The 16,645-nt window shown below is 40.1% G+C and overlaps 1 pseudogene; it reads right to left on the reverse strand.

The window, feature by feature from the left end:
* Nucleotides 1-6,389: 6,389 nt before the first annotated feature.
* LOC120857934 lies at nt 6,390-6,939 on the reverse strand (annotated as a pseudogene).
* Between the last annotated feature and the right edge of the window lie 9,706 nt (nt 6,940-16,645).

Here is a 16,645-nt window from a genome sequence, read left to right on the forward strand (position 1 = left end):
AAGGCAGGAGGAGAGGGGGACGACAGAGGATGAAGTGTTGGATGGCATCACTGACTCTATGGACATGAGTTTGAGCAAGCTGAGTTGGTGATGGACAGGGAAGCCTGGCATGCTGCAGTCCATGGGGTCGCAGAGAGTCAGACATGACTGAGCAACTGAACTGAACTTCCCCGAATGGCTGGAATACTCCTCCCACTCATTAGCATATGAAATTACCCACCCCTATAAAAACTGACAACCCCATATCCTGGGACCGCTCTTGCCTACTGAGATGATCCACACTGTCTGTGGAGCATGTTTCTAAGTAAACTCACTTCTTAACTATCACTTATCTCTCACCGAATTGTTTCTATGATGAGACAGTCAGAACCTGGGCTTCATTAACTCCTGAAACCAGGTGTGTGACCTCAACTGAAAGACCATGGGTTCAACTCTCAATTTGAGTCGCACAGTTTCAGAGTCATTCACCCACTCCCTCCAAAGTCTCCTTCTGGGCATGGTTTACCTGCTCAAGGGAGTGGAACCAATTTGCAGACAATTCATTCAAAGGAAGGAACATTTATGTGCAACAGCTTCATGGGCAGGCCTCTGTTTCCTCAGTTCATGAGAGTTTCTCTGATTGGGACCCTAGGGGTTGTGTGAAGATGACTTGTTGCCACCCTCCTTCAGCATACTGGGCTTTGGAGTCAGAGAACTAGGTTTAAATTCCAGTATCATAATTTGTTAGCTGAGTGTGCTTCACAATGTCTCTGATTGTTAACAAATAACAAATAACAAATATTGTGAGGATATCTCTGAACCTGGGTTTTCTAGTCATTTAGGAAGAAATTTGATATATAAAGTCCTGCTGCTTGGAGTAATGACTGATGAAAAGGTGTCATGCCCTGCCAGTGAGGCCCAGGGATGCAGGCCCAGGTTGGTCCCGGCCGTGCTGACATTTGCTGCCTGACTGGAAATATCCAAAATATCACCATTGGAGAGGGACTGTGAATAATTATTATAAGTTTTGAGTTCAGAGACAGAGGTTGAGAAAAATAAACCTCCTCCCTCAAGGTGAGATTGTAAATTAAAATTCCCAAACCTAAGAGAAAATAAGAGAAAGGTAGACAATTGTGAGCTGAATTTACTCCAGGTGAAATAAGTCTGACCATGGGAAAATTAATTTTAAAAAGGCATATTTAGAATCCTCAAAGAGATAAAGAAAAGACCTCCATGAATAAAAGACATTTAGAACTGAACATGGAACAACAGACTGCTTCCAAATAGGAAAAGGAGTACATCAAGGCTGTATATTGTCACCCTGCTTATTTAACTTCTATGCAGAGAACATCATGAGAAATGCTGGGCTGGACAAAGCACAAGCTGGAATCAAGATTGCCAGGAGAAATAGCAATAACCTCAGATATACAGATGACACCACCCTTATGGCAGAAAGTGAAGAGGAACTAAAAAGCCTCTTGATGAAAGTGAAAGAGGAAAGTGAAAAAGTTGGCTTAAAGCTCAACATTCAGAAAATGAAGATCATGGCATCTGGTCCCATCACTCCATGGGAAATAGACGGGGAAACAGTGGAAACAGTGTCAGACTTTATTTTTCTGGGCTCCAAAATCACTGCGGATGGTGACTGCAGCCATGAAATTAAAAGACTTTCCTTGGAAGGAAAGTTATGACCAACCTAGATAGCATATTCAAAAGCAGAGATATTACTTTGCCAACAAAGGTCTGTCTAGTCAAAGCTATGGTTTTTCCAGTCGTCATGTATGGATGTGAGAGTTGGACTGTGAAGAAAGATAGTGCTGAAGAATTGATTCTTTTGAACTGTGGTGTTGGAGAAGACTCTTGAGAGTCTGTTGGACTGCAAGGAGATCCAACCAGTCCATCCTAAAAGAGATCAGTCCTGGGTGTTCATTGGAAGGAATGATGCTAAAGCTGAAACTCCAGTACTTTGGCCACCTCATGTGAAGAGTTGACTCATTGGAAAAGACTCTGATGCTGCGAGGGATTGGGGGCAGGAGGAGAAGAGGATGACAGAGGATGAGATGGCTGCATGGCATCACCGATTTGATGGACATGAGTTTGAGTGAACTCCGGGAGTTGGTGATGGACAGGGAGGCCTGGCGTGCTGCAATTCATGGGGTTGCAGATAGTTGGACACGTCTGAGCGACTGAACTGAACTGATGGAATTAAATAGGCAAAATGAAACAGGACCAGTGGATATGAAAAAAAAAAAAAAAAACAACCTATTTGAAACCCTGGAAAAATAAACAAATGGAATATTAAAATGTAGTAGATTGGAAAAAGTTAGAAGAGTAGACAGATTAATTCAGAATATGGCATAAAAATATTAAAATAAAAAATCAGTTAGGAGACATGGAGAAACTGTAAAGTGAGTTATATTTTGAGAAAAAAGAATAAAGGAAATGATGGCATAATGAAGTATGCATCTTAAAAATTAAAAGAATAAAACATAGATGTAAATCTTTATGACCTTGGATTAGGAAATATTTTCTTTTATGATATCAAAAGCACAAGCAACAAAATAAAAAAAATTGATAATCTAGAAATCAACAAACTTAAAATTCTTTGTTCTGCAAAGGACACCATCAAGAGAATGAAAAGAGAGTATTTTTTCCAATTATATATCTGATAAGGGACTTGTATCTTGAGTTTATAAAGACCCTCTACAACTCAATGATATAAGGACAAATTGTTGTCATTTTTGTTCAGTTGTGTTCAACTCTTTTGTGACCCCATGGAGTGTAGTCCACCAGGCTCCTCTACCTATGGGATTTCCCAGGCAAGAATACTGGATGAGTTGCCATTTTCTTCTCCAGGGGATCTTCCTGACCCAGGAATTGAACCCACATCTCCTACATTTCCAGGATTCTTTACAGTGAGAGACCAGGGAAACCCCATAAGGACAAATAACCCAATTTAAAATGGGCAAAGAATCTAAACAGACATTTGTCCAAAGAAGATATGCAAATGACCAAAAGCACTTAAAAAGATGCTTGACATCCTTAGCCATTAGGGAAATGGAACTCAAAACCACAACGAGATACCACTTCACATCCACTAGCATGGCTAGGATTAAAAAATCAGACAACAAATATTGTGAGAATGTGAAGAAATTGGAGCCCTCCTACACTGCTAGTGGCAATGCAAAATACCACTTTGGGAAATAGTCCAAAGATCCTCAACAGGGTAAATATAGAATTACCACATGATCTAGAAATTCTTCTCCTAGAAATACCCCAGTAATAAAAGCATTTGTCCACCCAATAACTTGTACTTGTTTATAGTAGCATTACTCATAATGGCACCAAAATGGAAACAACTCAAAAGTACATCATTGATCAAATAATTAATAAAATGTGGCATATCCATACAATGAAATATTACCTGCTGCTAAAAAGAAATGAAGTGTTAACATGCTATAGCATCAGTGAACCACAAGAATATTATACTAAGTAAAAGAAGCCAGTCACAAAAGACCACATATTGTATGATTCCATTATAAGAAATGTCCAGGACAGGCAAATCCATAGAGACAGAAAATAGATTGGGGTGGCTTGGCGCTGGGAAGGAGGGTTCTGGGGAAAATGGAGAGTGGCTGCTATGGAAATGAGTCTGAGTGAACTCTGGGAGTTGGTGATGGACAGAGAGGCCAGGCGTGCTGCAATTCATGGAGTCGCAAAGAGTCGGACATGACTGAGTGACTGAAATGAACTGAACTGAACTGAACTGAAATAAATTAGATCCATTCATTCTAAATCTCACCATTTATAAGTTTTGCCTATCAAAAGAAAAAACAATGGATTGATTACAAACAGTAATAATCAAACTTTTTTTCATTAAATCATCCCAAGTATAAAATCATAGTGAATATCTACAAATAAAAAGGGCAAGCTATACCTGAAAATACAAATAGAAAGAAAGAAAGCTATGTGGCATTTCCAATATAAGATAAAATCTAATTTAATGGAAACAGTGTTATTAGAAATAAAAAGAAAACCCCCATATAGGTCAAATATTCTAGCAAGAAAGTATAACAATCATGAACACATATGCCATGATATATCATCCAATGGAATATATCACAGAAATGAAAATGAATGAGCTAGACCTTAAATGTATCAACATTAATCAATTTAAAAATGCATTGAATGAAAAAACAAGGTATGTCTCAAAACATGGAGAATGACTCTTTTATGTAAGTTCTATAACATAGAACAATATAATATTGCAGATGAATAAATACACAGTCCATGATATCATAATTTAATGACCTATTTGAATGAATGCTTCAATTCAACCACTGCTGCTTTAATACGGGAATTGCAGGGGTTGAAGGAAGTGATCCCCACCCCTACAGAATCTGAATTTGTACAACTTTTACCAATAACTTAATCAAACTGACACTTGGATTCAAATTTAAGAAGATGCACAGGATGCCTCCAGCATGCCTTGGCTGCTGCTCCTCTGTGCTGGGAGTAGAAAGATGAATGAGCCATAGCTTTTGTCATGAGGGACCTCTCAGCTCTCAGGGCTGAAGGAAAGGTCAACAAACGATGGAACAGATAGGTTGGAAAACTCTGAGAAAGCACACTGATTCCTCTCTGTGAGCTCAGGGAAGACTTTCTGGAGAAAATGCCTTCTGCACAGTCTTAAAGGATGAGTGTAGCTGTCTAGGTGAAGGTGGTGGGTGATGTTGACAGGAACAAAAACATGCAACCAGAGCAACAGGGGGTGCATGGAACCCTCCACCATGCATGCCATACCAAAGTTTGGTATTTCTGGTTTGGGCAGGAAGTACAAGGTGCACATAGCAAAGGGCATCTGTTCAGAGGAATGGACAGAGCAGATCACCAAGCACCATATACACACGCCAAAGAACTGGAACCTCAGCCTAGAAGGCAAAGGGACTACTGCAGTTTTTCCAGCAAGGTGTGGTTAGATTTGCCTTTTGGGATACCTCACTCAGGCAGCCAGATGGGGCTCAGGCCGGGACACAGGAGGTGACTTCAGAAGAGGGGGGAGATCTGAGGGAGAACTTGGTATTGGAGAAGTATGTGTAAAATTGTTAGGATTTGGTGAGATTGGCATGAGGCAAAGAAGAACCTGGAAATATAGCCCACTTGGGTGACAGCTAGCGGGTCATCAACAGCATCTAGGGATGGGTGACAGGACGAAGAACATCACAAGTTCATTCTCTGATGTTTCACAGTCTCGAAGGCCATGAGGAGATCCAACAACTCCCCTCATTCTCCTGACTACTAATTGTGCAATTTATGGAGGTCAGTGACAAGAAGCAGGGGTGTGTGTGTTGGGGGAGGGGGGTGGAGTGATTTGTTAATGATTTCAGCTTGTGGCTTTTTGATATTTCCTTGTAATAATTATTTTGATTTCACATAATCTATGACAAGGAACACTGACACAAGAATTGCAGTGGGAAGTTAGGCATCACTGAATGGTATAGAAATAAGAGAATTGCTAACATGTAGCCCTGACATTTTAGCAGTATCAAATCTGATTTTGTCACATTTACAAGGCACTGTGAGCTGGGACCCAGAGGCGGTGTGTTATCATTGCCTAACATAGTGTTCCTTAATTATCAGCACTCTCACACTTCCTGCACAGCAGATTGGAATCGCTAGAAATAGCACAAACTTGAAAATTAGCGTTTTTCTCTTAAATAATCAGGATGCTGTATTTATAATTTTCATGGGATTGGAGTCTTAACGAAGGTAAACTAATTTCACACTCGAAGGTGAGATAGTATTTTTTTTTCTCTTCTTATTGTGTGATTTCCCACCCCTTTCCAGGGTCTATTTTTTCAGTTTTTAAAAATTTCCATAGCAAGAATAATCTTATTCACTTTCCCCTCCCCCAAAGGGTGTTTCTGCACTTGGCTTACCCTTGTGATAATTCACTGTGGTGGCAAGGAGCCCATGATGGAATGGAAGATTTGATTTTTCTTTATAGTTTCTCACCAGCCTGTGACATTAGCAACTAGTGATCACAGGGACTGCACAATTTTTAAACATCAACAAAAGTCAAAATGCTTTGTTTAGATCCCTAAATCACATACAAACTACTGCCCACCAACTGGCAATTGAGTGGGAAAGGAACAGAAAGGAGGAAGAAAATTAAACAAGGGATAATGGATGGGATTCTGAGTGGTCCTGGACACAGAAGTGAAGTATACAGAATCAACACTTGGAGGTTCCCTCTTTCTATGGGTCCTCTTTCTTCCTCTGTACCTACCTTATCCTGCATCACAGACACACGATGCCCTTGGGCAGCCCCATGCATGCCCACTGCCCCAGCATGTATCCTTGCTCCAGAATCCTTCCCCCACCACATCAAAACTGCCATCTTTTTTCCCCCTCAAACCAGGTTTATTAAACTTAACAAAATTCTATATACAAAGTGACCTAAACCTGCTGCTTCAAAACATGATCCTTTCCTAACTAAATCCACAGTGTCAAAAAGCAACCTACTCTAAAATTAACAGAAAAGTGCCCAATGCATATTACATGAATGGTTTAATAGTTCTATGAGATAATTCACATAAGGTATGACTGAATCACGTGACAGGCTGCAGAAGAACTGATATGCAAGAGAACTGATACGAGATGTCAAGAGGCCATTTTGTGCACTGCCACTGTGATGCCATCGTGTTTCTGGATCATAATGTTCCCATTATCTGATTCTAAACACACCACAGGAATATCAGTGGGGCCCAAGGTTGGCTTAGCTGCTTGCTGGGCTAGAACAGATATCACCCAGCATGCTCATCTGACAGGGTTCTGCGGCAACCTAGATTGAGTCCTTGTGAATCTGTGCACAGGACTCCAACAATGGATGGATTCTTCATTGTGTCCTCCAAGTGCTGCTCTAAGGGAGCCTCCATCTCGTCGCGGGTCGTCTCCTTCTTCACCCTGCCATCTTTATTTAAGGTGATACTTTCTGTCTTAAGAAGCAACCTACCTTTTGGAATGAATTTGTCTTTCATTACAAATGCCTGGTGTCCAACATCCTAGTAATTCTCGAGTTACTGGCATTTTTCAAAAGTGTAAAGAAATAAAGTGTGTTATTTCAAGTCCTGGGAAGAGGAAGGTATCCTGGAGTTTAGATGCCTTCTTGTGGTTACAGAAGCTTTCTGGTAATCTGTCTGTGTGCAAGGCCAGCTTTGGAAGAATGCAAGGACTGCACTGTCAGCATCCTTCATGTTGCACTTACATGTTATACTTTTGGGTTAAGCTTCACCATGAATGACAGGTTCTCTCTGGCAAAGACATTGTAAACTTGAGGCAAGGGATTGTAACTAATACATCTTTGTTTTTACACCATTGTTGCTGTGCACACTGCCTGACTGTTGTGGGTGTTCAATATATAGATGTTGATAATGAAAGAGAGAGAGTGAGCAAGACAAAGCAGCAGAGAATGCCAGACAAAAACCAGAGTTTTTAGGATGGGAAGGTACGGGATGTTTAAACAGAACATTGTGGAATAGAAGGCACAAGACACTAAGGAAATTTGAGAAAAAATGCAATGTAAAACAAAAGAGAAATTTAGAACTCTAGGTTCTTAGGTTCAGGGTAGGAGGAGATCTTAGAGGGCACTGAAATCTACTTACATCCTAAACCAGAATTCTGTGCCTGTACTGTGGAAGGCTCTGTCTGTCTTGGGGGTTTTCCTGCTGGCTCAGATGGTAAAGGATCTGCCTGCAACGCAGGTGATCAGGGTTTGATCCCTGGGTTGGGAAGAGCCCATGGAGGAGGGAATGGCTACCCACTTCAGTACTCTTGCCTAGAGAATTCCATGGACAGAGGAACCTAGCAGGCTACATACAGTCCGTGGGGTCGCAAAGTCAGACATGACTGAGCAACTAACACACACACACACACACACACACACACACACACACACACACCTGAATGTCTGGATCATTCAGAACTCAGCAAGGTGAATGGTCAAGGAGAGTCTCTATAAGGCTGGTAGACATTGTAGGTTCTGGTTCTTAGCCTGTGATGTAAGAGCTTCACCCTGGGGAATCACAAGTCTGAAGAGAGCCTGTAGGAAAAATTACCCCAGCTCACTTCTGGGTGATCAACCTTTTCTACTCTCATGCTAGGTGCTGTGGGAATTCATTCCCTCCGAGATTCTGGGAGTGGGTGGGGCACTCAAGTGTGACCAGTCATAGCACTACATTTCCCTGGCCATTGTGAGTGGTCCAGGGATGGGTGCAGGACCCAATCCCAATTCCAGAAAATAGAATACAGCACTCGCACTTGTTGGGGCTGTTGCGAAAGAAACCCAACTCCAAATCGTGATATACATAACAAGGGCTGCCTAGCAACTTTCAGCATAGAGTGAACAAATTGGTGAATCCTCTCCTCAAAACACAACTAACAATGTAGCCCAAACAATCATTTGAGACTTCTTAAAATTGACCAGAGATAAACAGCATATTGAGAAGTGTTTATTCATGCAAAACCAACTGACCTTCAGGTATGAAGGCATCTTGTCTGGGACTGTTCTCATACCTTATTATTTCCTTCTGTCTTAATTTGGTTGCCTAGGTGGTTCTACCAGGATAAGATGGGGTGTCAGCACCAACAACTTAATCACAGCGGGGAGAAATATCTGTAAATCATATATATGTAAATAATTTATGTTAAGATATATAAGGAAGTCATAACTCAATAATGAGAAGATAAGAAAGCCAACTTAGAAACAGGTAAAAGGTTTTAAGTATACATTTTACCAAAGGAAATATACAAATGGCTAATGAGCACAGGAAAATGTGCTCAGCATCATTAATCATTAGTGAAGCAGAATTTAAAATCGCAGTGGGACCTGATTAAACTTGAAAGCTTTTGCACAGCAAAGGAAACTATAAGCAAGGTGAAAGACAACCCTCAGAATAGGAGAAAATACTAACAAGCAACTGACAAAGGATTAATTTCCAGAATATACAAGCAGCCCATACAACTCAATGCCAGAAAAACAAACAGCCCAATCAAAAAGTGGAAAAAAGACCTAAACACACATTTTTCCAAAGAAGACATACAGATAGCTAACAAACACATGAAGAGATGCTCAATATCACTCATTATTCAGTTCACTTCAGTTCAATTCAGTCACTCAGTCCGACTCTTTGCGACCCCATGAATCGCAGCACGCTAGGCCTCCCTGTCCATCACCAACTCCCGGAATCCACTCAAACTCATGTCCATTGAGTCAGTGATGCCATCCAGCCATCTCATCGTCTGTCATCCCCTTCTCCTCCTGCCCCCAATCCCTCCCGGCATCAGAGTCTTTTCCAATGAGTCAACTCTTCGCATGAGGTGGCCAAAGTACTGGAGTTTCAGCTTCAGCATCAATCACTCATTATTAGAGAAATGCAAATCAAGACTACAATGAGCTATCACCTCACACTGGTCCAAAAGGCCATCATCAAAAAGTTTACAAACAATAAATGCTGGAGAGGGTGTGGAGAAAAGGGAATGCTCTTGCACTGTTGGTGGGAATGTAAATTGATAGAGCCACTATGGAAGATGGTATGGAGATTCCTTAAAAAAATTGGGAACAAAACCACCATATGACCCAGCAATCCCACTCCTAGGCATATACCTGGAGGAAACCAAAACTGAAAAAGACATGTGCATCCCATCGTGCACTGCAGCACTATTTACTATAGCTAGAACATGGAAGCAACTTAGATGTCCAGTGACAGATGAATGGATAAAGTAGTTGTGGTACATATACACAATGGTATGTTATTCAGCCTAAAAAGGAACACATTTGAGGCAATTCTGATGAGGTGGATGAACCTAGAACCTATTGTACAGGGTGAAGTAAGTCAGAAAGAGAAAGAAATATTGTATTCTAATGCATATATACGGAATCTAGAAAAATGGTAATGAGAAATTTATTTACAGGGCAGCACCAGAGAAACAGACATAGAGAATAGACTTATGCACATGGGGAGAGGAGAGAGGGTGAGATGTATGGAAAGAGTAACATGGAAACTTACATTACCATATGTAAAATAGATAACCAACGGGAATTTGCTGTATAGCTCAAGAGTCTCAAACAGGGGCTCTGTATCAACCTAGAGAGGTGGGATGGGGAGGGAGATGGGAGGGAGGTTTAAAAGGAAGGGGATATATGTATATCTATGGAGGATTCATGTTGAGGTTTGACAGAAGAAAACAAAATTCTGTAAAGCAATTATCCTTCAATTAAAAAAAATGAAAAAAAAAAAAAAAACCCCACAATGGGGTATCATTGCCTATCCACCAGAATGTCTCTAATCAAAAGTTGTGGAAAGAGCCTCATACATCTCTGGAGGAAGAATGGATGTGTATAGCCATTTTTGGAAAAGTTTGACACTTTTAAAAAGTTAAACATAAATTTATCATATCTGCACTTCCACTCAAATATCTGACCAAGAGAAACACAAATGTATATCCACACAAAGACTTGTACCCAGGATTTCATATCAGCATTAGTTACAATGGGGCTTTCCCAGGTGGTTCAGTGGTAAAGAATCTGCCTGCCAATGCACGAGCTGCAGGAAACTCAGGTTCAATGCCTGGGTTGGGAAAGTCCCCTGGAAGAGGAAATGGCAACCCACTCCAGTACTCTTGCCAGGATAATCCCATGGACAGAGGAGCCTGGCGGGCTATGGTCCATAGGGTAGCAAAGGGTCAGAGCCACTGAACATGCACATTGGTTGTACAGCTCAACAAATTTACTAAAAAATCATTCAACTGTACAATTGTAATAGGTGAATCTTATGCTATCTGAAAGTGAAAGTCTCTCTGCTAAGTCTAAGTCACTTCAGTCGTGTCCAGCTCGCAGCGACCCTATGGACTGCAGCCCACCAGGCTCCTCCATCCATGGGATTTGCCAGGCAATAGTACTAGAGTGGGGTGCCATTGCCTTCGTGTCCAATTCTTTGTGACAGTCCATGGAATTCTCTAGGCCAGAATACTGAAGTAGGTAGCCTTTTCCTTCTCCCAGGGATCTTCACAATCCAGGGATCGAACCCAGGTCTCCCACACTGCAGGTGGATTCTTTACCAGCTGAGCCACCAGGGAAGCCCAAGAATACTGGAGTGGTTAGCCTGTCCCTTCTCCAATGAATCTTCCTGACCCAGGAATCAAATGCAGGGGTCTCATGCATTGCAGGCAGATTCTTTACCAACTGAACTACCAGGGAAGCCTGGTATATTATCTACACCTTAATAAATCAGTTTTTTTTTTTTTTTTAAAGAAAATGCCTAGCTTCATTAGTGTTCAGAGACATGCAAATTAAGGGGCCTAACAAATAACTTTGTAATCTATTATATGGCAAAATATTAAAGAGTTAAATTATGTACACCTGGTAAAGACTTAGGAAGAAAGTTGGAATAATTATTTTAGCTTTTTTACAAAGAAAAGTGAAAATCTATTACAATTAAAATGATCTATATTTTCTGGCTCTGTAATCCCACACCTAAAGATATTATACAGCATTCAAGTATATATTTTTAAAGGATTTTGTTACAGCTTTATATTTAGTAGCAAATTCTTTTGTAAAAAACCTGGAAACAAAATGATTAATTATCAATGTGGAATGAGTAAGTTGTGATGCATCCATACTGTGTCTGTAGAGTTCAATTACAGCTAATTTGAAGATAAAGTGGGTTGATGTGGGGGATGAGGTAGGCACACAATGCTTGGAAGCTTGGAGGAGTGAAATGTTGAGTTTTCAGGGATGACTTGCAAGACACCAGCACAGAGCTGGCCCACCAAGGTTGCTGCTCTCTTTGTCACGTCAGACAGTGACAGTGACTGACTGTATTATTCTCCATTATTTGCTCCCCTTCTTACTAAGAGGATTATACAGCTCCACCCTCTTAACATAAAGTTTGGTCACATGACTTCCTTTAACCAATGAAATGTCAGTTGGAGTGATGCATGTCAGTTCTCTATTCAAAAACTAGCCGTTTAAAAGGGAGGAAGGGGAAACTGTTATGAATTAAAAGTGACTTAAGAGAAATATCAGTGAAATATAGCTCAAGGACCTTATTTAGAACCTGATTAAACAAAGTATAAAAAGCCTTTTTTAGAAATTAAAAAGGAAAACCTGAATACAAATTGGATGATATTCAACAAATGTTTATTTTGTAAGATGAATTAAGTATTAAGTATTGTGATTACTTTTTAAAATCCTCATCTGATAAAAAATATATGGTAAAGTATTTGTAGGCAAAATGTGATGATATTTGGAATTTACTAAAAAGAAAAAAATATTGTAGGCCTCACTAGAAAGAAAGGAAGAATGGAAGTAAAGAGGGCAGGACGGAGAGAGGAAGGAGGCAGAGGTGCATCAGGTTTTTGTTGTTGCCATACAAATTATCACAAAGTCTTTACTGAATTTGTTACAATATTGCTTGTTTTATGTTTTTTTTTTTTTTTTTTTGGCCCTCAGGCATAAGATCCCCACAGGATCTTGTCTCTCCAACCAGGAATCAAACCCACTCCCCCTGCATTGGAAGGGGAATTCTTATCTATTGGACTACCAGTGAATCCCTTTGCCTCTATACTAAAGCCAGCAAAGTTGCATTTCTCAAGTCATTCTTTCCTAGTTACATCTCTTTTTTTAACTACAGTCAAGTAAGTTTCTCTGATTTTAAGGATTCACATGACTAGGTTTGGCACATCAATATTATTCAGGAAAATCTCCTCATTTCAGTGTACTTAACTTAGTCACACCCTCAAAATCCCTTTTGCCTTGGAAGGTAACATAGTCCTAGAGGACAGAATGTGAACATCTTTGGGGGGCATCTTTCTACCTACAGCAGGAAGGATTAATGAAAGAAGATTGGTGAAATGTAAATATTGATAATTGTTGAAGCTGGGTGATTGAAATATGAGAGTTCATTATATTTTTTTCACTTCTTTTGTGTATGTATGAAAATTCCCATAATAAAAGTCTACAAAGAATGAGTTAAGTCTATTGGGGCTGACTGCAAAGGATTTACATGATGAATTATAAGGTGGGAGAAGCAAACTTCAGAGAAGTGTAAGTAATATAATCCTAGTTTTATAAAATACACAGTGACTGAAATTTTATATATTTGTCTGCTTGCCCATCTTCTCTTTCTCCCTCTCTACCTTTCTCCCGTTCATCTTATTAATCTCTAATTAAATGAACCTGGAAAAAGCTCGGAGAGGATATTTAGGTAAGCTGTTAATACATTGTTACAGAAGTTGCGTGTATTAGATTAAGAGAGAGGCAAGCAAAACTCAAAAGTGGAGCCTATTATACAGAGTGAAGTAAGTCATTTGATTTTAAAAGTGAATATATAAATCCACTTATGAAAATGTTATATATGAAAATGTGCATATGTATATAAAGATACATGAGTGGTTGGTTATCAAAATCTAGTCATGACATGGTAGAGGGATTTGGGGTAACTTTTATTTTGCCCTTGTACTTTTCTGTACAGTTTTGAAAATATTTCACAATAAACATATATTCTAAAAAGTCAAAAGATACAGCAAAATGATTTTAATTGTGTTAAATAAAGAAATGTGAATGAGCATTATTATTATTATTCAGCCAGGGCAACTCATCCATGTCTGTGTCACTCTCATGGCTCTAGAAGGCCCTGGAGTCTGCAAATGCATAGTCTATGTAAGGGTGTGCCACCCAAATGAGGCCAGCTTGGCCACTTTGGCAAGCATATGCTGCCAATTTATTGAGAAATCTCATTACTTAGGGGATCAAGATGAAATTCCTTGTTCCCCAGTAAGTGCCTTCTACCTGTGTTATGTTGAATCCTTTTCCACTGGGAAACAGTTCCTTTGTTGGCTGCATATATTTCTTTATTTTCAAAGATTAAAAAGAATGGGCATTATTAATATTCCTTGTGTAAGGGGCTTACCCTCTACCTCCTACTTGTTCTTCTCTCCTACCTCTTCAACAGAGGTAGAGCTGAAATTCTAAACAGCATCACCAGTGAAGATGATTTCATGTGGTTTAGAGGAAGGAGTAGGGTATAATACCCCCAAACTTTAGACTGTGTTGGTGGTGGTGGTTTAGTTGCTAAGTCGTGTCCAACTCTTGCGACGCCATGGACTGAAGCCTGCCAGCCTCCTCTGTCCATGGGATTCTCCAGGCAAGAATACTGGAGTGGGTTGCCATTTCCTTCTGCAGGGGATCTTCCCGACCCAGGATCAAATCCAGGTCTCCTGTATTGCAGGCAGATTATTTACCAACTGAATATGAGGGAAGCCCTTAGACAGTGTTAGAAATATATAAAATTCAGTTCAGTTCAGTTCAGTCACTCAGTCATGTCTGATTCTTTGCAACCCCATGAACCTCAGTATGTTAGACCTCCCTGTCCATCACCAACTCCCGGAGTCCATCCAAACCCATGTCCATTGACTCGGTGATGCCATCCAACCATCTCATCTTCTGTCGTCCCCTTCTCCTGCCCTCAATCTTTCCCAGCATCAGGGTCTTTTCAAATGAGTCAGCTCTTTGCATCAGGTGGCCAAAGTATCGGAGTTTCAGCTTCAACATCAGTCCTTCCAATGAACACCCAGGACTGATCTCCTTTAGGATGTACTGGTTGGATTAAAGATACATATTAAATTTTTTGAGCAACCATTAAAATAATGACAACAGATATTGTAACCATAAGGGATAAAAGGGGGATTAAGAGAAGTAAAACATAATCAAATCAATGGGAAAAGAGAAGTTTGGAAAGAGGAAAAAATTGACAAAAAAACCAAGGGAAACGATTAAAAAATTAGAAATCCAGATGTAAACTTATTCAGTTAACCTATTAAAATGCAAGGACTATCTACTATCATGTTGACTAAAAATCAAAGCCATGTTTTAAAATCCATTTATCTGCTGCTTCTAAGAGTCATAAATAAAATGAATATAGAAAGTGTAAAAATAAAGGATGGAAATAGCACATCATGCAAATGCTAGCCCCAAAAAAGATGTTCTATCAGACAAAATAGATTTTAAGGTGAAAGCATTAAGATGCTGCATGACAAATGGTGTAATTCATCAAGATATAATAATTATGACCTCACGCTTCTAATAACAAGGCCTAAAAATAGGCAGGATTATGAGGAGAAATGGATGGTCCCAAGTCCTAGTGGGAGGTATTAATACAGAGCTGTCACAGACTGACAGATCAAGAAAACAAAATTTAGAGGCTTTAGGGCCCTTGAATTCAATGCACAGAGGTGCAATGCTTTAGACTAAATGTTTATGTCCCTCCAAATTTGTATACTGAAACCTAATTCCCAATATAATCATATAGAGAGGTGGGGATTTGGGGAGGTGATTATGTCATGAGGATAGAGCCTTCATGAAAGTAAGTGATGCCCTTATAATATAGACCCAGAGATTCCTCTCTCCTTCCTTGCCTTGATCTTGGATATTGGACTTTGGACTTTCCAGGCTGGAGAACAAATGAGAAATAAATGTGAATTTATTTCTATGGTTTGTGTCTATGGTATTTTCCTAATAGTAGATTAATGGATTAAATCTCATGGAGATAGAAGGGGAGGGAACAGAGAGGTCCAGTCACCTCCAGGGACATCTGAGTGAGGATCATATAAGCCTTAAATTTGATCTTTGCTCTCAGTTCATCCTAATTGTGTTTTTGAAAAAATCTTTCACCCCACTGTCTTGAAAGGTCAGCCAAGTCTTTAAGGCCAAATCAAAGCCAGTACAGACATTGGAATACAAATTGGAAAACATTATTTGCTAACCAGGTACATTTTCTTCAATATATATAAGCTTTGCATCTGCGACAGATGAAAGAAATGTTTCATCTGAAAATGAAGGATTGAAAAGAACAATATTAACATGAATAATGTTTACAATATGCTGTTAACATTCCTTGTGAGTGAATCTCAAATGCTAGAGTGATTATTCACTCTACAAACAGCTTGCTTGCTTTGCAAATGGTTTGCCACCAGGCATATTTGAGTAATGAGCTCCTCAGTGCATTCTGCACAGGGCTCCTGTTCCCAAGAGTACTCAGTGGCAACTCTGGGGCTGGAAAGGCACTCCTTACCTGGGATACTCTGCTTCCTGCAGAAAGAACAGGTTAGTTTCCTGCAGCTGGGAATGGAACCATAGCCTGGTGTGAGCCTTGTCACCAGGCCACCCACTCCACATGGTGCTAGGGATCCAGGAGCCACTGGCACTGCAGTTTCTTTTCCTGAATCAGATGATTTTTGTTGTTTAGTTGCTAAGTTGTCCCTGACTCTTTGTGATCCCATGGAATGTAGCCCACCAGGCTCCTCTGTCCATGGGCTTTCCCAGCCAAGAATACTGGAGTGGGTTACCATTTCCTTTTCCAAGAGATCTTCCTGATCCAAGGATTGAACCCAAGTCTCCTGCATTGGAAAGTAGGATTCTTTACCACTGAGCTACCTGGGAAGCCCTAATTAGACAGTTACAGGGCTATAAACCCACTGCAGTAAAGAAACTGGAGAGGGTTATGGTTATGATGCCAGCCTTGATGAGCAGAGCCAGGTCAAGGGGACAGGGGAGTTTGGAGTCTACTTTTGGCAAAACTCCCCTGAAAAAGTTGCAAACTAGAGAGAT

Source organism: Oryx dammah, unplaced genomic scaffold (assembly GCF_014754425.2).
Source record: "Oryx dammah isolate SB20612 unplaced genomic scaffold, SCBI_Odam_1.1 HiC_scaffold_2, whole genome shotgun sequence".
Classification (NCBI taxonomy): domain Eukaryota; kingdom Metazoa; phylum Chordata; class Mammalia; order Artiodactyla; family Bovidae; genus Oryx; species Oryx dammah.